The sequence below is a fragment of the Leopardus geoffroyi genome, chromosome B3 (genome assembly GCF_018350155.1).
Source record: "Leopardus geoffroyi isolate Oge1 chromosome B3, O.geoffroyi_Oge1_pat1.0, whole genome shotgun sequence".
NCBI lineage: Eukaryota > Metazoa > Chordata > Mammalia > Carnivora > Felidae > Leopardus > Leopardus geoffroyi.
In genome coordinates this window covers 99901902-99927644 of record NC_059337.1, presented here as the reverse complement: position 1 = coordinate 99927644, position 25743 = coordinate 99901902, and the positions used below count along the sequence as shown (strand labels likewise).

The 25743-nt window shown below is 41.5% G+C and overlaps 1 pseudogene; it reads right to left on the bottom strand.

Moving 5' to 3' along the window:
- Nucleotides 1-22743: 22743 nt before the first annotated feature.
- Nucleotides 22744-22842, bottom strand: LOC123584558 (annotated as a pseudogene).
- Between the last annotated feature and the right edge of the window lie 2901 nt (nucleotides 22843-25743).

The following is a 25743-nucleotide window of genomic DNA, read 5'->3' as shown; positions in this document are numbered from 1 at the left end:
GGGTTTTAGTCACTAAAGGATCAAACACACTTGGATCTAAAAGTGAATGCAGGAAGTGCGGCTGTAAAATACAGCCACCCCCACAACAAGGAGGAAACCATTCTTCTTTGTCCAACTTAACAACAATCCTGCCGGGCAGCCAACTGTTGTATTGATGGTTGACCACGAGGGGGCAGAAGAAGATAAAAGTTTTTCTTAGAAGGCTCCTCGTGCCTTGGAGTGTTGGCCTTAGTATTTTCCAGTTTTTTCCTAGTTTTTTTTTTTTTTTTTTTTCCCCAGCTTTCTTTCTATGTATGGTCTATTTCAGACTAACTTTCTCAGGAAAGGTTTTAGATGAAGTCACAGCGCAATCTTTGAGGCAGAAAGATTTCTCTTTCTCAAGCTGTTTCCCAGATTCTTGCGGGTCACTGAGACCCTTTCAGAGAGCCCATGGAGTCGAAATATTTTCACACTAATATGAAGACATTATTCGCCTCTTTCCCTGGGTTGATATCTGCACCAACAGCACAAAGACACTGATGGTTAAAAATGCGGGCACCTTAGCATGAGTCAAGATACTGGCACCAAACTATCAGTAGTCAACATATTCTTCACCGTCACACATTTGCAAAAAGAGGGAGGTGGGGGGAGCCAAGAAAAGCCCAAGAATGGCTTTAATCAAGCAGCAAAATCATTAATTTTATCAAATGATGACCTTGAATTCATGTCCTTTAATTCAGTGTGACCACACGGGAGTACACATAAGGCAGTCTTGTTGCGTATCCGAGAAGAATGACCCTCTTGACGAAAAACACTCATGCAGTCTGAACAAGAGTCCCTTTTATTTATTTATTTTTTGCAACACCATTTTTCCTTAAAAAAAAAAAAAAAGATCTGGCAAACAAATTACGGTTTTTCAAACTTGGGTATTTGGCAGATATTTTCTCAAAAAAGAAAGTGAGCTTATTCCTTTAAGAAAAACAACTAAGTGCATTCGTGCCAGGATTTGTGATAAAATTAGATCTCTCGAGTGAAAATCTAGAAATCCAGAAAACTGGTATCTGTCACAGTGAGCTTCACTAGTTCTCTATATTTGAAGACTCTTCTGATTAATGTGATGATGGTGGTGATAATTAATGAATTTGATATTTTTTGTATAGGATAACTAAATTTGTCAAAAACTCGAAGATCTGTTTAACTCTGTGAACCACTATTTTCCCTTATGCGTGGGTAATAGGTCTATTCAAAGTGCAAGATAGTTCAATGGATTTTAATGTAACAGAGTACAAAAAGCTAATTGCTATGGTTTCAGATTCTATATTGTTATTAATCTTTAAGAAACGAACACTTGGTAGTTCAGTGTAGTATCCACATCCTCCACAAATCCTCCATTAATGCTGCTAAGTGAAACCTGTCTGTCTCTTCCATCTCTCTGCACTGTATAGTTTGAAGCTCTATTTTTTTTTTTTTTAACATTTATTTACTTTTGAGACAGAGAGAGACAGAGCATGAACAGGGGAGGGGCAGAGAGAGAGGGAGACACAGAATCTGAAGCAGGCTCCAGGCTCTGAGCGGTCAGCACAGAGCCCGACGCGGGGCTCGAACTCACGGACCGTGAGATCATGACCTGAGCCGCTTAACCGACTGAGCCACCCAGGTGCCCCTGAAGCTCTATTTTTAGTAGATATCACATTCCATCTGACATAACACTGTACTTAATTATGAACATTCTGCTTTTTTCCCATTAGACCTTATATTCCTTTAAGTCACAGACCAGATCTTATTTGCAGCCCCAGCAGAAATATTTCTCACAGTGAACATCAAATTTGTTTTTAAGTTTATTTATTATTTATTTTAAGAGATGGGGGGAGAGAGCACGGGCATGCAGGAGAGAGGGAGGGCCAGGGAGAGAGAGAGAGAGACAGAAAGAGAGGAAGAGAGAATCCCACGCAGTCTCTGAGCTGCCAATGCAGAGCCCGACTTGGGGCTCCATCCCACGACCATGAGATTGTGACCTGAGCCAGAAGCAAGAACCAGATGCTTAACCAACTGAGCCACACAGGTGCCTCTCAAAAATTTTTTTTATTAAATGGGGTTGAAATCCACTATCTTTGAGAAGCCAACAGCATTTAGACATGCAATTCTAAAGAGCTGAAATTAAGTATTTTATATGTTTCTATGCTTGATGTTCTCAGGTATAACTAAGGACATTTCTATCTCCCACAATATGTCATGGATAAAAATAGGAAGGATTCTTTTTCCTTTCCTATTTCCTTAGATGTGCTCAGCTAAAAGTTCAACTAAACATATATTTATTGAACACTTTGTAACAATTGTCAATCATCCCTGTCTGCTGTTAAAGAAAGTTACAAAGGACTAAATAGCCTTAGGAACTACCCTTGATTAGGAATCAGAGGACGTTGCTACTTTGGACTATACCAAATCTCTTATCAGTGTGACCTTGGACAAATCACACAATCCCTATTCATCCTCCTCATCTGTAAAAAGGGCCATTCATAAACGGTGGGTTCCTTCATGGACACGGATGCCACAAGCAAGCTTGTGGACCAATTCTGCAAACTTACACAGTATGAGATTCTCAAACCATATTATATATATATATATATATATATATATATATATATATATATATCTGTATATAATATACATATAATATATAATATATATGGCAGAGATTCTCAAAGTGTAGTCCCTGACCAGAAATATCTACTGGGAATCTGATTCAAATGCACATTCTCAAGCTGTGCCCTATACTGACTGAACCAGAAGCACTGGGTCCTTGGTCTGAGGAACACAGAGCTCTGGTGTTTCCTCTTCTCCAAGTGGAAGGCAGTGCTGGACCATCCTACCAACTCATTGTCCAAGCAGTCTAGAGTGATTTTTTTTTTTATCACTTTTAAACAATTCTGCTTACCAGAGGCTCCCCAGGCCAATAATATCCAGCCTACTTTCCTCATAGAGGTAAAGTTCTTAGGACCAATGGACAAATGTTACGAAAATCTTTGCAAATTGAGAGGAGCCATGCAAAGTTGCCAAGTCTTTGGGGAGAAGTCTTATAAAGGAAGCAAACAATAAATGGAAGAGACCCTGATGACAGATTCTATAAACTACTCTCAGCTTCTGAAGAAATCATCATTCTGACTGTTTGCATAACTTCCCCCTCCCTTGATTTTACTGTTTGTCTGTTTATACTTGAAACAAAGCTATAACAAATGGATAGAGTGAAGACACAGCAATTTCTTTTTTTTTTAATTTTTAAAATGTTTTATTTATTTTTGAGAGAGAGAGAGAGAGTACAAGAGGGGGAGCAGCAGTGAGAGAGGGAGACAAAGAATCTGAAGCCAGCTCCAGGCTCTGAGCTCTCAGATCTCACGAACCGTGAGATCATGACCAGAACCGAAGTCGGACACTTAACCCACTGAGCCATCCAGGTGCCCCCCACTTTTTAAAAAAATTTTAATGTTTATTTTTTGAAGACACAACAATTTAAAAAGAAGCCCAGGGGTGCCTGGCTAGCTGAGTTGGTAGAGCATGAGACTGTAGATTTTAGGGTTGTGAGTTTGAGCCCTGTGTTGGGTATAGAGATCATTTAAGAATAAAAAATTTTTGTTAATGTTTATTTATTTATTTTGAGAGACAGAGAGAGAGGGAGTGCACAAAGCATGAGAGAGCATGCACACAGGCGGAGGAGGAGCAGAGAGACAAGGAGAGAGAGAATCCCAAGCAGACTGTGCTGTTAACGCAGACCCCCAAGCCAAACTCACGAACCATGAGATCATGACCTGAGCTGAAATCAAGAGTTGAACGCTTAACCGAGTCACACAGTCACCCCAAGAATTAAAAGTGTTTAAAGTATAAAAATAAAAGATAAAAGGAAACCCAGTACCCCATGACCAGTATCAGTATCAGGCTACTTCTCGTTTTGGCAGAGATTAAAAGGTAGTGCCCTCGGGGGGTGCCTGGGTGGCTCAGCCGGTTGAGTGTCTGACTTCAGCTCAGGTCATGATCTCGAGGTCTGTGAGTTCAAGCCGTGCATCGTGCGTGCTCTGTGCTGACAGCTCAGAGCCTGGAGCCTGCTTTGGATTCTGTGTCTCCCTCTCTCTCTGCCCCTCCCCCACTCATCCTCTGTCTGTCAGTCAAAAATAAATAAATAAACGTTAAAAAAAAATTTTTTTTAAAGGTAGTGCCCTCTTGAGGGTTCAAATAGAAGGAACACTGTCTTTGATTATGAAGCAAATAGGATTTTCTCCCTATTCCCACAATTCTGTGTAACTTGAATAAAGAATCTGAATTGTTTGCATGTAGTTTGGACCCAATACCCACCACACCCAATAATCCCAGTCTCTTTAGTCCTGTCTATGCATGAAACATTCAGTCGTTCTCAAATGCAGAGTTGACTGGTCTCTTTCATTTCTCCTCTCCCTCCTCTAACAAATTGCCTGTGGAAAACTACTTTCCAGAGTAAGAAGAGTAACGGGGCAGCAAACAACCTTGAATCATAAAGCCAGGGTTTTAGTTATGTTTCTGCTATTCACTATATGACTGAGGGTAAATCCCATCTTGACCTCATTTTCCTTAGGGTATTTGAGTGGACGGTATGGCATTTATAAACTACAAAATATTTAGTGTAAGGTGATATAATCATACTGCTGTTAGCAAAGCCCAGACAGCCAAGTAAAATTATCTTGATCAAGATCTTTTGTTTTCCAAAGAAAAAAGTTTCTAGACAAAGAAGGAAGCCATGTTTATCTGTACTAATTAAATGACAGGGAACAAATGAAGATATCTAATTCCTTGAATGTCTATTCAAAACGTAGTAGAGTTAGTGGTTAGCGATGATCAGAGTCTCACATATGTGCTTTTATATTCAGTCTGTGCTCTATTGTTTATGCTGAAGCCTGCGAAAAAAAATCCAGCCTCACCCAGATAAGAAGCTGGAAAGAGGGGAGGTATTTCAACAGCTTCTCAGATTTGCTCGCGGCTTTTTTTTTTTTTTCTTTTTGTATATGTTTGTTTCTTTTTTATCTTTTTTTTTTTTTCAACGTTTACTTATTTTTGGGACAGAGAGAGACAGAGCATGAACGGGGGAGGGGCAGAGAGAGAGGGAGACACAGAATCGGAAACAGGCTCCAGGCTCTGAGCCATCAGCCCCGAGCCCGACGGGGGGCTTGAACTCACGGACCGCGAGATCGTGACCTGGCTGAAGTCGGACGCTTAACCGACTGCGCCACCCAGGCGCCCCTCTTTTTTATCTTTTTAGTAATCTCTGCACCCAAGGTGGGGCTCAAACTCACAACCCCAAGATCAAGGGTTGCTTTTTCTTCGGATGGAGCCAGCCTGGCACCCCACCTGTGGTTTTTGATGTTTCATATCTGAACTGAGCCTCTAAAGGTTAAGAGGATCTTGCCTGGTAAAGATAAAGAGGAAGAATCTTCTGGGCACAGACAACTGCATGGGAAAAGATGCAGGTAAGTCCCGAATTTGCCTGAGGATCAGCTACTTTTCCATGTGGTCTGAAAAAGGCACACATTTGCAATGTGAGATGCCCCTGAAATGTCAGCGGGAACAGTCAAGAACGATGGAATAGTTCCGGGCCAGGAGAGACATGATCAGAAACGAGCCATAGAGAAGGTGGCTGTGGCAAGTAGTAGTACGGAGGACAGGTAGAAGTGACGAGAAGAGACCAGCAAGAAGGCGAACACCAGTAAGGAGGACGCTTGAGAAGCTGACATGAGTGCGGGAATGCATTTTGAGTCTTTTGTGGTAACCTTGGTTTTGAACCTGGTTTCAACTTACTTCTCTTAGGCAAAATATGACTCTCTCTGGACTTGTTTCCTCATCTGTGAAAAGAAAGGGTAGAAGCCGGCTGACATCGATCTACCACGCGCTTTCTGTGATTCTGAGAATCTTCCTTGCCCTCTGCTGCATGTCGAATTCTGGATGGCTTGGGTCCCTTTTTAATGCTTCAATTTTGCTAAAATGAAGGTGGCTCGGTTTGAGATCACAAAGCTGAAATAAAATACAATTGAAGGTCCCGTTTTGGGCCATAGTTTGGGGTAGAAGTGTGATGATCAAGTTCTCATTCACACCTGCCTTATTTAGCACTTAGTGCAACTGTACCAACTTTTCAAGCACGGTTGATTGGCAACAGTTTGTCTTGCTGAGTTTACAAACTCATGGGGCAGGAAGCACGATTTCAACTCTGAAAATGTGGTAGGTTACTTAGGTTACTCCTTATAAACACAAGGGTTTGCAGCAGGGGTAGAGGCCAGATTTCATGACTGTGACTGGAAATATTAGGGAACAGATGAATCATATAATACAGAGTCTCAGCCGGAAAGCAAATGTATCCCACTGTTGAGAGTTTAATCTCAAAATGCTCTGTGAAATCTAAGGGAGCTGGAAGAATCCTCGGCCCAAGCCAGGTATGGGATGTCATGGTCTATCTAGCATAGACTCCAGCCAGAAGACCTACTGTTGCCTTTTGTTCTTTCCTGGAGGGGGTGGGGGGTGGGAAGGATATGGAAAACAATACTCTGCCATGGAGAAGATTCAGGGGAATAAAAATGAATCATCACTGGCCGCAGGAAGCACTAGGAGTTCTCTAAATGGAATGAGAGTTTCCTCCTGTGCCTTGGGTGGGAGGAAAGGGAGTAAGGGGAAATAGCAGCTGGTTGGGGGAGATAGGAGCTGGAGTTTAAAAGGACACTGGCCGCAGGCCTGAGGCTCACAACCCAGTGCAGAAGGAGCAAACCCCAAGGCATGTGAGTTTATGCTGGTTTCCTGTGGTGTCTCTTAGGGATGTTTTTTTTTGTTTGTTTTGTTTTTTTTTTGAGCTGCCTCTGGTGATTTCCTAATCAGCTGCCCCAGCCCCCAATTTCCACCCTGTGCAATGTCATCTGCATAAAAATGTGGAGAATGTGACCAACTATTCACGCGTGTCCAGGAGGGCTCTGTGAATTACGAGACTCCACGTGGAGCCTGCTACACAAAGGGTCTCCAACCGGCAGGCTGGGAACACAAATTACTGTCCTAGGCAGGGGAGGCCCAAGGGTCAAGGGGCATCTGGAGCTGAGTCCAGGCCCTGAACTGGGACTTTGGAAGAATTTCAGACACACTCTGCTCCTAGCTGGATCTTGAGGCATGGGATTTGGGCTGGAATTGCTCTTGCTTCTTGTGTTTCGTTAATTAATTAAATTAGTTAATTACTTTTTAAGTATCCTTACATCTCTCCATTTATTTCGGTATTCTTTAGTGTTTCTAAATAATATCTTTTTTTAATTTTTTTTTTTTTTGAGAGAGAGAGAGAGAGAGAGAGAGACAGAACGCAATGGGGAAGGGACAGAGAGAGAAGGAGTCACAGAATCGGAAGCAGGCTCCAGGCTCTGAGCTGTCAGCACACAGACCCATGCGGGGCTCAAACTCATCCACCGTGAGATTGTGACCTGAGCCGAAGTCAGACACTTAACTTACTGAGCCACCCAGGCACCCCCAATAATATCTTTTTTTAAAACCTTTTCTATTAATGTCGTTTTCAAACACACAAAATAACAGAGAGGATAATATATTGAACCCAGCTTCAATATTTATCAATATTTTACCAAATTTGTTTTACTTACGTCTCTTCTACTTTTTTAACCTAGAGTATGCAGTTTTAAAGCAATCCCTACATTTCAATTATAAAAACTTCAGAATGTGTTGCTAACAGATAAGGACTTTTTTTTTTTTTTTTTTATAAACTCTTATGTGCAACATGGGGCTTGAACTCACAACCCCCAGATTAAGAGTCCCATGTTCTACTGACTGAGCCAGCCAGGTGCCCCAGATAAGGGCTCTTTCCTTTCTTTCTTTCTTTCTTTCTTTCTCTCTTTTTTTTTTTTTGAGAGAGAGAGAGAGAGAAAGCACACAGCAGGGCATGGGAGGAGAGGGGCAGAGGGAGAGGGAATGAGAGAGAGAGAGAGAGAGAGAGAGAGAGAGAGAGAGTCTTAAGCAGGGTCCGTGCTCAACATAGATCCTGACCCTGGGATAATGACTGGAGCCAAAATCAAGAGTCAGATGCTCCACTGTCTAAGAAACCCAGGAGCCCCAGGTCTCTTTTTATAACATAACAATACTACTATCATATAGCATACGTAATAACATTAGTATTTAAAAAATTTTTTAAATTAATTTATTTTGAGAGAGAGCACAAGTGGGGTAGGGGCAGAGAGAGAGAGGGAGAAAGAGAATTCCAAGCAGGTTCCTCACTGTCAGCACAGAGCCTGATGCAGGACTTAAACTCATGAACTGTGAGATCATGACCTGAGCTGAAATCAAGAGTCAGATGCTTAACCAACTGAGCCACTGAGATGCCCCAAAATTAGTGTTTTATTTAAAGTTTATTTATTTATTTTCAGGGGGGAGGGAGGAGCATAGAGGGAGAGAGAGAATCCTAAGCAGGCTCTGTGGTCTCAGCCTGGAACCTGACTCAGGGCTCAATCCCATGAACCCGTGAGATCTTGACCTGAGCTGAAACCGGGAGTCAGACGTTTAACTGACTGAGCCACCCAGGCACCCCCAAATTAGTAATTTTTTTAATATCATAGAATCACAAAGACCAAACATATTTCTTTTTTTTTTTTTTTTAACGTTTATTTATTTTTGAGACAGAGAGAGACAGAGCATGAATGGGGGAGGAGCAGAGAGAGAGGGAGACACAGAATCGGAAGCAGGCTTCAGGCTCTGAGCCATCAGCCCAGAGCCCGACGCCGGGCTCGAACTCACAGACTGCGAGATCGTGACCTGAGCTGAAGTCGGACGCTCAACCGACTGAGCCACCCAGGCGCCCCCAAACATATTTCTTATTATACCACAGAATCCAAACGATATCCACACATAACACATATTGGTTCCTCTCTCCTTTTTTTAATGCCATTTATTTGTCGGAGAAATTGGGTCATAAGTTCCTATAGAATTTCCCACATCCTAGATTTGGCTTATTGCATCCTTGTGGTATTTTTCCCAGGATCCCTATTTCCTTTTCATTAGGAAATGTTATTTAGAGACTACCATCTGGGCATGAGGGATATTCTTTGTCACTGAATTGTCATTGTTTTGTGGATTTTTCAAAGCAAACAGTGAGAAAATACTTATTGTTGAAAGTGAGAAAAATTGAGTCCTATTAATATTTCCAAGTTTAATTCATGGATGCAAAGTTTTTACATAACTTACTCGATTTTATATTTGTATCTTATTTCTCCTTTGCTGAGAAACTTGGTTTCTATGATATTAACATAATCACTCATTAGCTTTAGTTTACAACACATTTAACATAGATTAAGATTTTTTTGCAATAATTTCTTGGAAGCAATATTGTCTCTGAAGTCTCTGAGGATACTGATTGTAATTCCTTCTTGCATTAATGTTTTCTTTTATTCCTTTTATTGTTTTGTTTTCACTATGAAGATTTTCTTAAATATCTGGTAAATCCTGGCTCTTGATTCAAAATAAGAGATGCTAAAATATCAGTATTACTAACAATAGTAATATTACTAAAATAAGAGTATAAAATCAAAGAAATTAAGTAAAAGTCCTATAATCTTCCATCTGAATAGAAGATATCAGTACGACCTTTTTTTTTCTTAAAATAAATAAAAAATACATATTTTATTGCTCTCTATCCCTTGAAAAGGCCTAGAAGCAATGCTAATTCAGTAGTAATATGCGCACATTCAGATTCTGGTCTCTACCATTCCCACTAAGAGAAACCAGAAAATGGTTTCTAGAACTAGAAAAATTCCTGATTCCAAGTCTAGGGAAGGAAGATAACAAGTGAGTCTGGGACATCATTTTATGTCAAAGAAGAAATAAAGAAGCCTTTCGAAACAAATGGAATCACATCAAAAGGACACAAAAGTCACCGTTGAGGCTCCCATTTACCAAAGATGGGGCAATTTGGGCATGAAAAAGAATCAAATGCATAAAATTCCTGAGTTTATAACGGTTTGCAAAAATGTTTCATTGGCCATCTTTGGAGCTTGCTGTGACACCATGTCATTACTCAAAATTGTATCGAAAAGGAAAATATGAAAGATTTATCCTGCCTTTCTTGTATGTACTATATTCCAGGGTAACCGAATTGTTGATGAGGAAAAGGTCTTTATAGAATAATTCCAACGTGTAATGCAGAAAAAATGACAATTAGAAAATCATCATTTTAGGGGTGCCTGGGTGGCTCAGTCGGTTAAGCAGCCGACTTCCGCTCAGGTCATGATCTCGCGGTCCGTGAGTTCGAGTCCCGCGTCAGGCTCTGTGCAGACAGCTCAGAGCCTGGAGCCTGTTTCAGATTCTGTGTCTCCCTCTCTCTGACCCTCCCCCGTTCATGCTCTGTCTCTCTCTGTCTCAAAAATAAATAAACGTTAAAAAAAAAATTAAAAAAAAAAAGAAAATCATCATTTTGCGCCCCCAATGATCTAGGCAACGATCATCAGTGTTCTGTAAAACAATTAGGTTAAAAGTCAATGAAGAACTTCATAATGGAAGTATCATCTGAATCCACTGATTCCCTTGGTATCATTAAAAGTGAAACAACTAGGGGGCACCTACGTGGTTCAGCATCCAGTTCTTGTTTGCGGCTCAGGTCATGATCTCATGGTTCGTGGGATTGGACCCGAGTGGGGCTCCTCGCTGACAGAGCAGAGCCTTCTTAGTTTTCTCTCTCTCCCTCTCTCTCTGCCTCTGCCCTGCTTACGCTCTCTCTCAAAATAAACAAACAACAACAACAACAACAAAAAACGTACAACAACTGGACTATATAATGATGTCCTATTGTAGGAAAAACATACCACCACTTAGGAAGTATTTTTGCCTAAAAAAAGTCAAACCTGAATCTCATCAACTCAGTAGGCTTAGCTGTCAGTTTGCAGAAAACAAGAGGAAGAAAAGAACAATATAAACAAGATCGCTAAGATGCCAAAATCCTGAATAAGATATTCTGTAAGTCGGATGAGCTAGTTTCTCCACAAAATAATGACATAAAAAAATAGAAGTATGGATTTTTAGAGGATAAAAGATACTTAGGAGATATAATAACCAGATCCAAAGTAGGGATCTTCTTTGGATCCTTCTTTGAACAAACTCACTATAAAATACATCTTTAAGATAATCAGGGAGATTTGACTATAGGTTTAATATTCAATGACATAAAGGAATTATTTTAGTTGTATTATCATAATGGTGTAAGGGCCATTTTTAAGCCTTTTGATCAGCAAAATGTAGATATGTATTGAAGTATTTCCAGATGAGTTAAAAAATTGATGAAACTTGGTAATAGGTACATGTGAGTTCATTATACTTCTGAGCTCAAAATTTTCTATCATTAAAGGTTTTTAAAAATAAAGGAAAAGAAGGGCGCCTGGGAGGCTCAGTCGGTTAAATGTCTGACTTCCCCTCAGGTCATCATCTCGTGGTTCGTGAGTTTGGGACCTGCGTCAGGCTCTGTGCTGACAGCTCAGGGCCTGGAGCCTGCTTCAGATTCTGTGTCTCCCTCCCTTCCCCACTCGTGCTGTCTTTTTTTCTCTCTCTCAAAAATAAGTAAACATTAAAAAAATTTTTTTTAAATAAAGGAAAAGATAAACTCTTGGTGAATAGTTGAAATTGAAGTTATCTCTAACCATAGTTTTAAAAACAATAGGAAAAGTAAATCTTGGTTAACATAGAACATGGGGAAAAATAAAGGAAACTGGATATTTCCAAAAGAAAATTTAAATGAACAACATAATCTGATAAACTAACCACCTCCTCTGTCTCACTCCATTTCTCTGTATGTTGTCACTACCAGTTTTCTAGATCTCAACCATCTTCTCTTCCATAGGATTCTGGTAACACACAAATTCCATTTTTTTCTGACTCTTTTTTTTCTAGCACTCTCTCCCTTCTATTTGTATTTGTAATGCCACCTAATGCATGCTGTGATGCAATTTCCCATGGTTAAATATAATTTCTAAGACTTCAGTTTGTCTTCCATGGTTCTAAGTTTGATTTATTTTTCCTGCAGTCACTAAAGGAGGCACCCAAACTGCATAAGTAAATCCTCTTTGGATTGTAGTATAGGTTGGGGCACAACTCATTCCTCCTAAGCCAGGTTGCTTTCTCTCCAGTGGTGATTCCTGACTTTGTCACTTCTTCTCTGACACTAAATTTGGCGGGCATTTGTCTTCCAAGCCTAATACCCACCATGGACTCACTACGGTGACTTTAAGCAGAAATGAATTTTTCAATTACTGAAAGCCAGCCTTTTTCACAGCACAGCTAACAACTAGACCAGCTGAAGAATGAGGACTCTCCCAGTACAGACTTCTCCTTCTTTTCTGAGGCAAATGCTGGGGGAGGGAGGGGTGCAGAGGGGGGAACAAAATGAACCTTGTGCTCTGCCCTTAAGGTCAACACATTGAATATGGCCTTGTGTGTGTTGTGAATGTACAGTATATGACATCATGCATATTCACTGGGCTTTCCCTGCTGACAGAGTCCCACTCATGACCCAAATTCTCTTTTAAGAAAGGCGCTCCTGTAACTTCTGACGTTATTTTACTATCCTGGTGCTTTTACCTTTTTTCCTTTCATAGCCATGACTCTTCTTGTTTCTCTGACTTGCTCCTTTTTCCCTCTCTCCTGTCCTCTCTTCAATTCTGCTCTCCTTTTTCTGTCCTTTCCTTTCTTTTCCTCTCCTCAACTTCCACTGCTCTCTCTTTCCCTCCTTTTCTTCCTCTCCCTGTTGCCCTTTCCATTCTTTGAGCATAAAACTAATAAAGACTCCTGACCTCAACTATCAACTGTAGGTGGGTAAACCGAAGCCTTTTAGATCACTATTGCCCAAGTTCCAATCTTGCATTTCCAACAGACTAACCGATGTTTGTATTTGGATATCCCATTATTAAGTCCAAAATAAAGTTTATAATCTCCCAAAGACATACTCCCTCCCGTTTGACTTTGTGACTGACACTTCCAGTCTCCAAGCTGCCCAGACTTGGAGCCTCATACCCATCTCTTATTCTCTCCTTAACGACTCTATTGAGAAAAGGAACACATTTTGTTTTTTCAGCCTTTGAAATGCGTCCTAGCCCATCCCTCCTCTCCAAATCTACCAACATCATGGTGGTCTGGGCCCTTGTGCTGAATTATAATGATGACTCCTCTATGCCCTTCTTCCCTCTATTCATTTTTTCCCTTGGGTCCCCTGGGTGCACTGCCAACCCAGATGATTCTGTCTCACACACTGCTTGGCTCATATCATACTTAAAATGTGTCAATACCTAACCTTCTCTGTAGGAACACACATCCTCATGCTGGCATTTGAAATTTTTTACAATCATTTCTACCTGATCTGCCCAACCTTCTCACTATCCAGAAGAGTTTCCTCCTGATGGTGTATATGGTGTTCATTTCCTGCCCAGACCCTTCCTTATTCTCCCATTCTCATTTCAGTTACCATGCTGCTTCCTTTCCACCCATCTGTGACCTATGCATTCTCCAAGTCCCTATGAAACCCTCGTCCTTCAGAAGGGATTTATGGATGAAATGACTAGATTCTTGGATTTGCTTTAATATAATCCAATGGGCAATTAAAAAGTGTATAAATGAGATGATCCGGACATAAGTTGACATGTTAGATATACAGGGGTTCATCAACCGAGTCTCTGCACTTTTGTATATGTTTGAAATCTTCCATTATAGAAAGTTTAAAAATAAAAATGAAATGGAAGCTGGAAGTATAGTTCTGAAACATGGTGTCTTATACAAGCAGGACTCATCAAGAGGTGGGGAGGATGCCAGCAGAATGTCCAACTGGTCGTGGGGAGGATTGGTGGAGAAGAGGAGGCTGGTGGTCATGTAATTTCCCAAAAAATTAGATTCCACGAGATTTGTGTCTGTTCTGTTTGTTGCTGTACCCAGCATATGGGATGTTCCTGATCCTCCATAGTATTTGTGGAATTAACTTGTCGAGTAAATAGATGATCTATAAGTCAAGGTAGATCTGAGAACAGCCTGCAAATCCATTCTGCCAAAGAGGAAAATGGCCCTATTTCTCCTGAGCTCTAAATGTGTTCACAGTGTACTGCAAAAACACGGATAAAGGCATCAGACAGTTCATCCATTCAAAAGGTTGCCATTGTGGCTTCCCATGCTTCATGTGTGAATAAAACAGAGCACAAAGAAATCTTTACCCTCTGGGACTTATATGGTAGAGGAGGTACAGGCAAGAAAACACATGGTCCAGAGAGATAAGTGCAGAATGAGGTACATAGTGTCACGGGAACACAGAAGAGGCACACTGACTCTGGAGGCCCAGGAAGTCTTCCCAGAAGTGCAAGCTGAAGGGTAAATAGGCATTGGCCTTGTGAAAAGGGAAGGAAAGACTGTTTCAAGCAGACAAAACAACTTGGAGAAGAGAGGAACAAGTGAAAGAAGTTTGCTGAGGGTGAGTCATAGAAGGAGATCAGACAGAGTGGTTGTGAAGCATCCAGAGATAAGACTGGACAAAAAGGGAGAAGCCAGATCCTACAGGGTATTGTAGGCTAATTTAAGGAAAGTGAACTCAATATAAAAACCTAAGAGAAGACCCTGAAAAGTTCTGCAGCATCCAGAATGATGTACTCAGATTCTGCATTTTAGAAAGTCCCATCTGGCTAAAGTGCAGAGAACACATGGGAGGATGGAAGCAATGGGGCCCTAGACAGCACAAGGAGTTACAGAGCTGTACAGTCATTTTATTTATTGATTACATTTTTTAATACAATTTGTTGTCATGGGGCGCCTGGGTGGCTCAGTCGGTTAAGCGTCCGACTTCAGTTCAGGTCATGATCTCACAGTTCATGAGTTCAAGCCCCGCATTGGGCTCTGTGTTGACAGCTCAGAGCCTAGAGCCTGCTTCGGATTCTGTGTCTCCCTCTCTCTCTGCCCTTCCCCCGCTCGCACTCTGTCTCTGTATCTCTCAAAAATAAATAAATGTTAAAAATTTTTAATATAACTTATTGTCAAATTGGCTAACGTACAGTATGTAAAGTGTCACTTACACACAACACCCAGTGCTCATCCAAACAAGTGCCCTCTTTCTGTGCCCATCACCCATTGTCCCCTCTCTCCCGCCCCCATCCACCCTCAGTTTGTTCTCTGTATCCAAGAGTCTCCCATGGTTTGCCTCCCTGCCTCTCTGTTTGTAACTGTTGTTTCCCCTTCCCTTCCCCCATGGTCCTCTGTTAAGTTTTTCAAGATCCACATATGAGTGAAAACACATGATATCTGTCATTCTCTGACTGACTTATTTCACTCAGCATAATACCTTCCAGTTCCATCCACATTGCTGCAAATGACATGGTTTAGTTCTTTCTGACCTTGACTATGAATGGATGGGTGGGGGTGGGGGGAGAGCATTACAGACGTTTCAGTGTGGATGGGGAGGCACTTCTTCAAAATAGGAAATGAGGAAATGAAGTAGTTATCTATCTGTATGGACCTTCCTCATTCTAATGTGCCTTTTCCCCCCAAAATAGCTTTTATTTGGGGAAATAAAGAAACATCTCAAAAATGTTCCTACTGTATAGGGAGTGCCGGTCTAGGAATGGATGGCGATGCGAAGAAGGGGAAAGATTGGTTGGTGGCCTGAGAATGAGGAAACCCGGTCCTAGTCTGTAAGTGCCATTTCCATCATGCCATTAACTTTGTTTCACCATACATGTTCTTGCACTCCTTTCGTTCACTGTCTCCTTCATGAAGGTTGGTTTGCTTGAATACTTCCTATTTCTTGGTTGTGGGCTCATCTCTATGGTTGAGATTCCCACTTAGATTCTCTGTCACATCTGTGTGTATGGTCTTCCTGGGAAAGAACCAAGAGTTGTTGTCCTTGTGACTTGCCTGCATTCTGGCCTGCTTTCAGGAAGAGGAAGGACAGGATGTGTCACCTGGCAGGGCACCTTACTGGTTTGTCTGGTGGGTGTTGGTACTCACCATTTCCCATTAAGGTCATCAGCCACCTGCTGCCCTGTCTGTGATCTGATGGAGCCTGGAGGCAGACACACTGTCATTGCTGCCTGGCTGCTGTTGCTGTGACATCTGTGTACCCTGTCTGTTGCTCTGGACTCCCTTCTGCTGCAAGTTTATGCAGCCTCCAATTGTATACACCCACCCCGCCCCCCACCCTCCCCAGCCTCCCCGCTTAGTGTGCTTCAACTTTTCTCGGGAGTCTCAGATGAGTCTGGACTATATATTTCCCTTTCAATCCAATCTTGTAAATTTTTATTCTTTTTTTTTTTTTTAAGATTTTATTTTTATGTAATCTCTACACCCAATGTGGGGCTCAAACTTACAACCCTGAGATCAAGAGTTGCATGTTCCACCAACTAAGCCAGCCAGGTGCCCCTCCATTTTTATTCTTTGTTTATGACCAAAGTCTTCTCTAGGTTTTTTTTTTAAGTTTATTTATATCTATTTTAAGAGAGAGAGCATGTGCAAGTGGGAAGGGGCAGAGAGAGAGAGAGAGAGAGAGAGAGAGAATCCTAAGCAGACTCAGCACTGTTAGCACAGAGCCCTATGTGGGGCTTGAACACATGAAGCACTGTGAGATCACGACCTGAGCTGAAATCAAGAGTTGGACGCTCAACCAAGTGAGCCACCCAGGTGCCCCATCTTATCTCATTTTTAAGCACAATTATTTCTAGGAATTTGGAAGAAACTGCAACTTATACTTGGTCCACCATTTTGAAATGAAAGTCTTGGTTCTGACTAAACCACCCAACCTTTGACAGTCACTGGGATTTGTGTTAATTCGCCCATCTTTGTAGAAATGAGAAGGGGACATGAAAATTTGGTTAGAAAGCAGGAACAATTTATTTTCTTAAAGCTGATTTCTTATAAATACCTGAATGGGAAGTTAGAAGTTTGTATCCAAAAGAGTATTTTTTGGTTATTGGGAAATGGGCCACTCAAAGTCTGAAACACACTCAATGTTAGAAAAATATCCCTATTTGCCTTTCAGAGTTTGAGAATTACATACTCTCCAACTGCGTGAATATCAAGTGCCTGGATCTGGTGGAGCTGCCTCCTCTGGGATGACAAACACTTTGGTTCCAGGCAGCTGGGGAATTTATGGACATCTGAATCCAATCCAGCTGAGCAGGAGAGAAGCTTGGGAAGGAGCCAGTCAGGTGCAGGACAAAATTAGGGCTACAGCTGGAGGGAGAGGATTCCATGAGGGGGAGGGGCAGCCTGAGGGGCTGAGTCATCAGTGCAGGGAGAATTCTTAGGGCTCTGGAGTTCTGGTTAGGCTTTGGTGTTGAAATGAAATTTTGGCTTTGATCCTCTGAGAAGGGGCTGATCCTGTTGAGAGAGATTCCAATTGGAGGGTCGTCTCTATTTCATGGAGAAGGGAACAAATTGCAAAGTCCTGAATAAAGAAAAAAACGTTTTTGTTTATTTGTTTGTTTAGGGGGAGAAGTGTTTTAGTCTATTCAGGTACAATGGAAACAGAAACAGGATTTAATAACTTAGTTAAGAAATCTGCTTTGTTTCCTTTCAAGAAACTGTATAAAAAGATTCAGGACCACATGACCATTTTCTAAAATTTAAATGAGCATGGTCTGCAAAGGGTGGGAGTAGGATGTGGGGACGGGGAGGGGGACTAGCCAAGAGAGGATTATGTGTGGTCCTTGAACTTCAGGGCTCTCACTTACAGGGACCCCTTTCAGGGCTCTGACAATGTGTTCACTTGGTCATATGCTTTTGTAAAATTTGCAGAAGTGAAACCAGTATCTCCTTCCACCATGACTTCCCTCCATCACCATCCTTTCATATCACGTGGCAAGCAGCTAAGGGTATTTCAGGATCTGACTAAAGGGATGTCAAAGCAAAGATACAGTGAATTTCGTTCAGTGTGATGTATTTACATAGTTTGCAGGCACTTCTGGGCATAGTTATTGCCGGCTGTTTGAATGTAGCAATGGCTTTTGGGAATGCTCTCTCTTTGTTTTTAATTGAGATATAACTCATATACCATAAAATCGAATCTTAAAGCATATAATTCAGTTATTTTAGAGTATTCACAAGGCTCTGCAACTATCACAACTATTTTATTCTAGAACCTTTACACACCCCGCCTTCCCAAAGAAACCCCATTAGTTACTCTCCATTCTTTCCTTCCCCCATGCCCAGCCAACTCCTGATCTCTTAATCCCCTCTTAATCAATTCCTGTCTCTCCGAATTTGCTGATTCTGGACACTTTCTATAAAAGAAATAATACGATATGTGACCTTTTGTGTGTCTGGTTTTTTTCACTTCTCACAATGTTTTCAAGGTTCACTCCTGTTATAGCATGAGTCAGTTCTTTATTCATTTTTATGGTTACATAATACTCCATTTTGTTCATCCATTCCTCAGTTGGTAGACATTTTGGTTATTTCCAGTTATGCTCTTCCTGACCAATGTGTGAACTCAGCTAACATGAAGCTCCAGAACCAGTGGTAATGTCACACTATGAAGATACCCCAGGGTGTCCAGTGCTGGAAGTGTGACTTGTGGAGGAGAAACACTTTGAATTATAGAGTCAGAAGCTATCATGTCAGAGGAATGACTACCTTTATCAATTCTCCACGTAGAAGGGATGTAACAAAACTGTTGTCAAATGAAGGTATTATCAAAATTTTTGCATCCCAAATATGTAGAAAGACATATAGAGGTGTATCAGTAGTTAGTTAATTAAAATATCTTTTTTTTGGGGGGGGATATTTTTTGTTAATTATCAATTTTTTCAAAACATATGCTTTGTGGTTTATTTTCTCATTTTAAATAAACACTTTTAAATTTGAGTTTATATTTGTAATTTGGCATTTCTTTTCTTAAAGGCCCTAAATCATATATACAAGCCCCTCAAAATAAGGATCCACCCTGCTCTTAAGTGATACTTTTAACTCCCCTGCTTTTTTTTTTTTTTCTTAAGTTTATTTATTTGGGGTGGGAGGGGCAGAGAGAGAAGGAGAAAGAGAATCCCAAGCAGGCTCTGCACCGACAGCTCATAGCCTGTCACGGGGCTCCAACTCACAAACTGCGAGATCATGACCTAAGCCACAGCCAAGAGTCTGAAGGTTAAGGACTGAGCCACCTAGCCCCACCCCCACCCCCACCCCCCTTTTTTTTTGGTAGTACTACTTAGAGGTGGCCAGGAGCTTGTGTGAGGTTTCCTCCTAGGGAATTATACAGCAAGTTGCTCATTTTGTTGCTTTCCACCTTCTCATTGTCCATTCTTTCCTTTTTCAGCTCGCGAACACTTTCAGGAAAAACTAGCTCAAGCAATACCTTATTACCTCATTAAATATGCAATACCTTGAAGAGCTGCTGTGATTGATTAAATACCGTTCAGCAAATATTTCCCTCTAGGCTCCCCTTCCCTGTGGGACAGAGTCTACTTCCCCTCCATTCCCTGGTTCCCACCATGGGCTTGGCCATGTGACTTGCTTTGGCCAATGGGATGTGGACAGAAGTCCACGTGACACTTCTGAGCCCCAGAAGCCGCTTTAGATCACGTTCTGGGAGCCAGCGGTCCTTCAGCGTGGGTCCCGCAAGAAGTCACTGGTAGCGACCTACATCCTGAACCCGAAGCTCAGCCCAAAGAGGAGCTGCTGCCGCTGACCTGCAGACCGTGAGTGAGAAATAAACGTTGACTGTTCTGAGCCACCGCGTTGGGGCTTGTCTGAAACACACTGGGGCTGCAGCAGGAGCTGACTAATGCAGATGCACGTTCCCAGTATGAACAGAGAAGCCAGTATCATTTATGTCTCGGGAGACAGCTGAGTTTGGTCCCAAAGGTCGAACTTCCAAGATCCCTGACAGCAGATCCCAGTACACCACCTTCCTAGGCTCCTAATTAGAAAAAAAAAAAAAAAAAAAAAAAAAATGTTTATTCATTTTTGAGAGAGAGGGAGAGAGAGAGACAGAGAGAGCGTGAGCAGGGAAGGGGCAGAGAGAGAGAGAGGGAGACACAGAATCCGAAGCAGAATCCAGGCTCTAAGCTGTCAGCACAGTGCCCACCAGGGTCTGGAACTCACAAACCTCACAAACCTCGAGAACATGACCTGAGCTGAAGCCGGTTGCTCAACCCGGCAGGCGCCCCTCTAGGCTCCTAATTTAGCACTTTTCCATCTTTCAAGGAAATCCATTTCTGGGTTGAGGACCTGCCTCCTTTTCCCCACCTCTGGGCAGGTATAATTTTAAGTACAAGTCGTTTCGTTGTTTCTACTCTCTATAATAATATTTTGGTCACTTCAGTTAAACCGCTTCCAAAAGCAGCCCACTACACTTCTCCAAGCCTCTAAATCTATTGCTTCAATTTGACAACCCAATCAAAAATAGAAAAAAATCTCCGGGACTCTTTTTTTTTTTTTTTAAATGTTATTTACAGTTAAACTTATCATGTTTTTGTGTGTTGGTGGGAGATTAGAGTCAAAAAGACAGACTATTTCAAATATAATAAATCTTGTCAGAAATTTTCTGAAGTTGAGAAAATTTCATTAGGTTATAATGTCTTTAACTTTACTAAAATTTCTTCTTTTTAGTTGGGTAATATTTTCTCTGCATAGCATGATAACTCAAAGTGAATTATGTCCAAACTTCCTTCCTTTCCTTTCCTTTCCTTTCCTTTCCTGTCCATTCCTTTCCTTTCCTTTCCTTTCCTTTCCTTTCCTTTCCTTTCCTTTCCTTTCCTTTCCTTTCCTTTTCTAATTTACATCCAAATTAGTTAACATATAGTGCAACAATGATTTCAGGAGTAGATTCCTTAATGCCCCTGACCCATTTAGCCCACCCCCCACCCACAATCTCTCCAGCAACCCTGTTTGATTTCCATATTTAAGTCTCTTATGTTTTGTTCCCCTCCCTGTTTTTATATTCTTTTTGCTTCCCCTCCCCCTTATGTTCATCTGTTTTGTATGTTAAATTCCTCATATGAGTGAAGTCGAATTTGAAGATATTTGTCTTTTTCTGACTGACCTATTTCGTTTAGCATAATACCCTCCAGTTCCATCCACGTTGTTGCAAACAGCAAGATTTCCTTTTTGATTGCCAAGTAATACTCCATTGTATATATATACCACATTGTCTTCATCCATTCATCTATCAGTAGACATTTGGGCTCCTTCCATACTTTGGCTATTGTCAGTAGTGCTGCTATAAACATGGGGGTGCATGTGTCCCTTTGAAACAGCACACCTGTATCCCTTGGATATATATATACCTAGTAGTGCAATTGCTGGGTTGTAAGGTAGTTCTATTTTTAACTTTTTGAGGAACCTCCATACTGTTTTCCAGAGTGGCTGCACCAGTTTGCATTCCTACTTGGGATTCTTTGATGAAAGGATTAAACTTTCAGAAATTTAGCCTAGGGGCACCTGAGTGGCTCAGCTGGTTGAGCATCAGACTTTGGCTCAAGTTGCGATCTCATAGTTCATGATTTTGAGCCCCACATCGGGCTTATTGCTGTCAGTACAGAGCCTGATTTGGATCCTCTGTCCCCCTCTCTCTCTGCCCTTCCCCCATTCACTCTCTTTCAAAAAAATATAAAACATTTAAAAAATAAAACAAAGAAATTTAGACTAAAAGAACAATCACAAATATGTAAAAATGCATATAGAAGAATGCAAAATATGAGAAACAACCTAAATGCCCAGCTATAGGGGATAGGTGAAATAAAGTATATGAATCCAAGGGGATACTCACACCACTATCATTAAAAGTGTTAGAGTGAAAATGTGTTTATGGACATAGAAAGGCAAAGGTTGCCAAACAGAATGTACTGTGTAAACTCATTTTGTGAACCCATAATCTGTGTATATATCTAGAAAGATATATGCTGGTTGTGTTTTACAGTGGTTATATCTGGTTGTTAGAACTATGAGTGGTCTTTGCTTATTTCATTTTGCTTATCATTTTTTCTTCTTTTGCTAACCATATTTCCTAATATTCTGCAAAGAACCTGTACTACTTTTGTAGTGAAAATGAAGTAATTATATTGTCATTTTGACCCTCAGAACTGTTTTCAATGAATTGAGAGGATCTCTTTTTTTTTTTTTTTTTCTAATTTTCAGTTTCATTTTCTAGATACTCAGGGGTCGGGTGTAATGCAAAGAAGATGACGAGGATGGTGATGGAGCAGTTCTCTTCACAAAAGGATAGCAGGTTTAGGCATGCATGGAGGGAGAAAGGGAACACAAAGCAAGGCTCGCACAGCAATCTGGGCCGTACAGATAAAGATGGGTTTCCTCCTGCACCCTTCCTATAAAAATTAAGCAGTTTCTAATGAGCTTGGGATTTCCATTTCCTGACGGAATACAAGTCAACACAAGATGGAAGCAGTGATGCTTAGAGGCCTGCTTGGAGAGGAAGTGACAGATCCAACTGAGAACATTTTCACTTGATTATATTTTGCCCATGGCAGTCAGGAATGAGCAACCTTTTGTTGCTGGAGGATCAATTCAGGAAGAATGAGTTCCTGAGAGGTTTACATGACATGCAGCAGACCACACGGGAAGCTGGTGGTGGAGTCAGACTTTGACTTCCAGCCCAGTGCATATTCTACCCATGCCATTTCAAGAACTGCTGAACAGACAGACTCATGATGGCCGCAGTGACAAAGTTAACTCAGAGTTAGAGAAAAAAGCCGTCCCTGCCTACTCATGTGTCTGAGTCATCCGGCACTGCGGTATAGAGAGATGGTCCCTGGGAACAATATAGACTGCTTCACACATTTGTATGTCATGCTTGTGCAGGGGCCATACCAGTCTTCTCTCTGTTGTATCTATTTTCATCTAAGGGAAAGAAACAGAGAGAGAGAGAGAGCAAGTGGGGGAGAGGGGCAGAGGTAGAGAGAGAGAGAATCTTTAGTAGGCTCCATGCTCAGCACAGAGCCCGATGCAGGGCTCGATCCCATGACCCTGGGACCGCGACCCGAGCTGAAATCAAGAGCTGGATGCTCAGTGGACTGAGCCACCCAGGTGCCCCTTGTTGTATCTATTTTAGGACACGTGCTGTCAAAGTGAGCACCTACCATGGCATGAGCTTTCCACCTTTTTAAAGAAAGGGGGGATTCCAGATTCGGTGTTCTCCATCTGCAATGAAAAGTGGTAAAGAGAAAAATCAATAAAATGACAAAGATAAAATACGGGAAGGGAGATACAGCAATAAAATGTGGTGAGAAAAGATTGTTAATCGGACGAGCTAAAGATCCCAGCGTAAGACTGTGTCCAACCAAAGGAGATCAAAGCAGCAGCAGAATAGAGCTGGATTTCATAGCCAGAACAACCGACAGGGCCGAGCAACCTTGCTGCAAAGCAATAGACCCTTTGGCCTGACCGTTCTGGACCAGCGGAGCTAAACTAGTGGGGTGCTGGAGGAGCCAGGTGTGTACATCTCTCCAGCTCTGCATTCAGTCGTGGCAGAGTGATGGCTGGAAGTCAGCTCTGGTGGGAGTGCTGACACGGCAAAAATCAGCAAATGCTATAAATCAAGGCTCTTCCCCCCAGAGACCTGGTTGTTAAGCACTTACCGGCATTATCACTGACACAAAGCGTCTAACCTCTCAGGGGAAAAAGCCAAGGGAAAATCAAGCAGTGCTGGCACAAGTTCAAAAGTATGCAAACCCTTCTCCCCACCACTTGACCTCACTACCCCTGCCCACGGCAGAGCTCTAGGACTCCCTCCAAACCCACCTTCCCAAATACTTTCCTGTGATGTCTAAGCCCCCCCACCCAGGGCACATTCTCAAGGAGAAGCAAACGAAAGAGTGAAAGTCTGATTCCTGCCATGCACAGGGCGTGCCACCTCTGAACATAAAGTGAAACTTGAACGTCCCTTTGAGCTTACAAGGAAAATGTAAAGGAAATTAAAAAGGCCCTTAATGGTACTTGACTTGTAGAAGGGCAAATCTAACTTCCTTTATAGTTTTTCTCCAAGATCTGCACCTCTGTCTTGAGTAGAATTGGAGATGGTCTTTTGTTACCGTTTTTTTTTTTTTTATGTCTGCAGAAACAGCTCAGCTTTAAAAGAGAATTATTAAAATAATTTGGGGTAAATTGTAAAATCTTTCGCTGTTTCCAAATCATCAACTCTTGCTTAATTACTGCCTCTCCTCTTCTCCTCCTCAGCTGACCTGTTACAGTCAACTAGGCTGGAGGGATGTGATTCCTTTTGATTGGGTTTCAGTGCGACAGAGGCAAGGGGGTGGGGAGAGAGAGACGAGGCAGTGACATCAAAATGACATCCTGTTTTACTGTCCACTTGACATGGTTGTCATTTTTATGCTGGTATCTTTAAGTCTTGCATCTATGTATGATCTGTCGGCGCTGTTTGTAAAATCCCTATTAAGAACAACTAAAAGCTGAGGTGCCTGGGTGGCTCGGTCTCTTGGGCGTCCGACTTCACTCAGGTCATGATCTCATGGATCATGAGTTCAAGCCCTGTGTCAGGTTCTGTGCTGACAGCTCAGAGCCTGGAGCCTGCTTCGGGTTCTGTGACTCCCTCTCTCTCTGCCCCTCCCCCACTCACGCTCTGTCTCTCTCCTTTCAAAAATAAACAAACATTAAAAACATTTTTTTAAAATAAAATTTACAAAAAAGAACTAAAAGATGAATTTAGTGGCTATAATATGCAGAAAGGAATGAGAAAAAGAAGCTCCAGATCCTGTGAAACCCTCAAAAAAGATAAACTCTGTCTGTATGATGGTGAAAAATAATGTTTTGAAGTTTTCATTATAAGAGCATCATCTGTGCATATTGAAGAAAATTTAGAATATATGAAAGCATAGAAAATAATAGGGATCACCAGAGTTCCATCATTCAGGCATGATGACTGCTTCCATTTTGGCTGGATTCTCTCTAAGGTCTATTTCTGTGTGCATGTGTGTATTTATTCAGATATCAAGCAGAAGACACAAATGAGCAGTCTTTCAGCTAAAAAAAAAATCTGGCATGTTTTATTGGGCTCATGCAGTGTATTTACCATTTAAATTAGATTTTTAACAGGCAAAAATGAAGAGATTTTTAATTAAATCCAGATTTGGAATTTTTCTTGAAAAATTGAACCTGTATTTTCAAATGGCAGGAGCTAAGGAGAGAGTCACCTTCAAAAGGAACCCGTGCTTGCCAATTTGCCATTGTCCCAGTGCGGTTTCTTTCTATTTTTTTCTTTCTTTTTTTTTTTTTATAAAGACATGCCACTTTATTTATTTTTTTTTTTAATTTTTTTTTTTAACGTTTATTTATTTTTGAGACAGAGAGAGACAGAGCATGAACGGGGGAGGGGCAGAGAGAGAGGGAGGCACAGAACCCGAAGCAGGCTCCAGGCTCTGAGCCATCAGCCCAGAGCCCGACGCGGGGCTCGAACTCACGGACCGCGAGATCGTGACCTGAGCTGAAGTCGGACACTTAACAGACTGAGCCACCCAGGCGCCCCCCCCCCCCCCAGTGCGGCGGTTTCTTTTATTTGTTTATGCTGCCTATTGGCTTTCGTAGGTATTTAGTTTGATGTCCTTGATGTAGACTGTTTTTTTTTTAATCATTGCATTCATTTTGCATATGCAACTTTACGTTCAGCTCTTTTCCGTCAGCGATATATCACTAACCCTTTTCCCTGATTATTCTGGTGTACGTACAGTGTTATATACCATGTAATGCCGTACTTATTTTCTCCCTGATTATCTAGTGTATATACAGTAGTAAATATCAAGT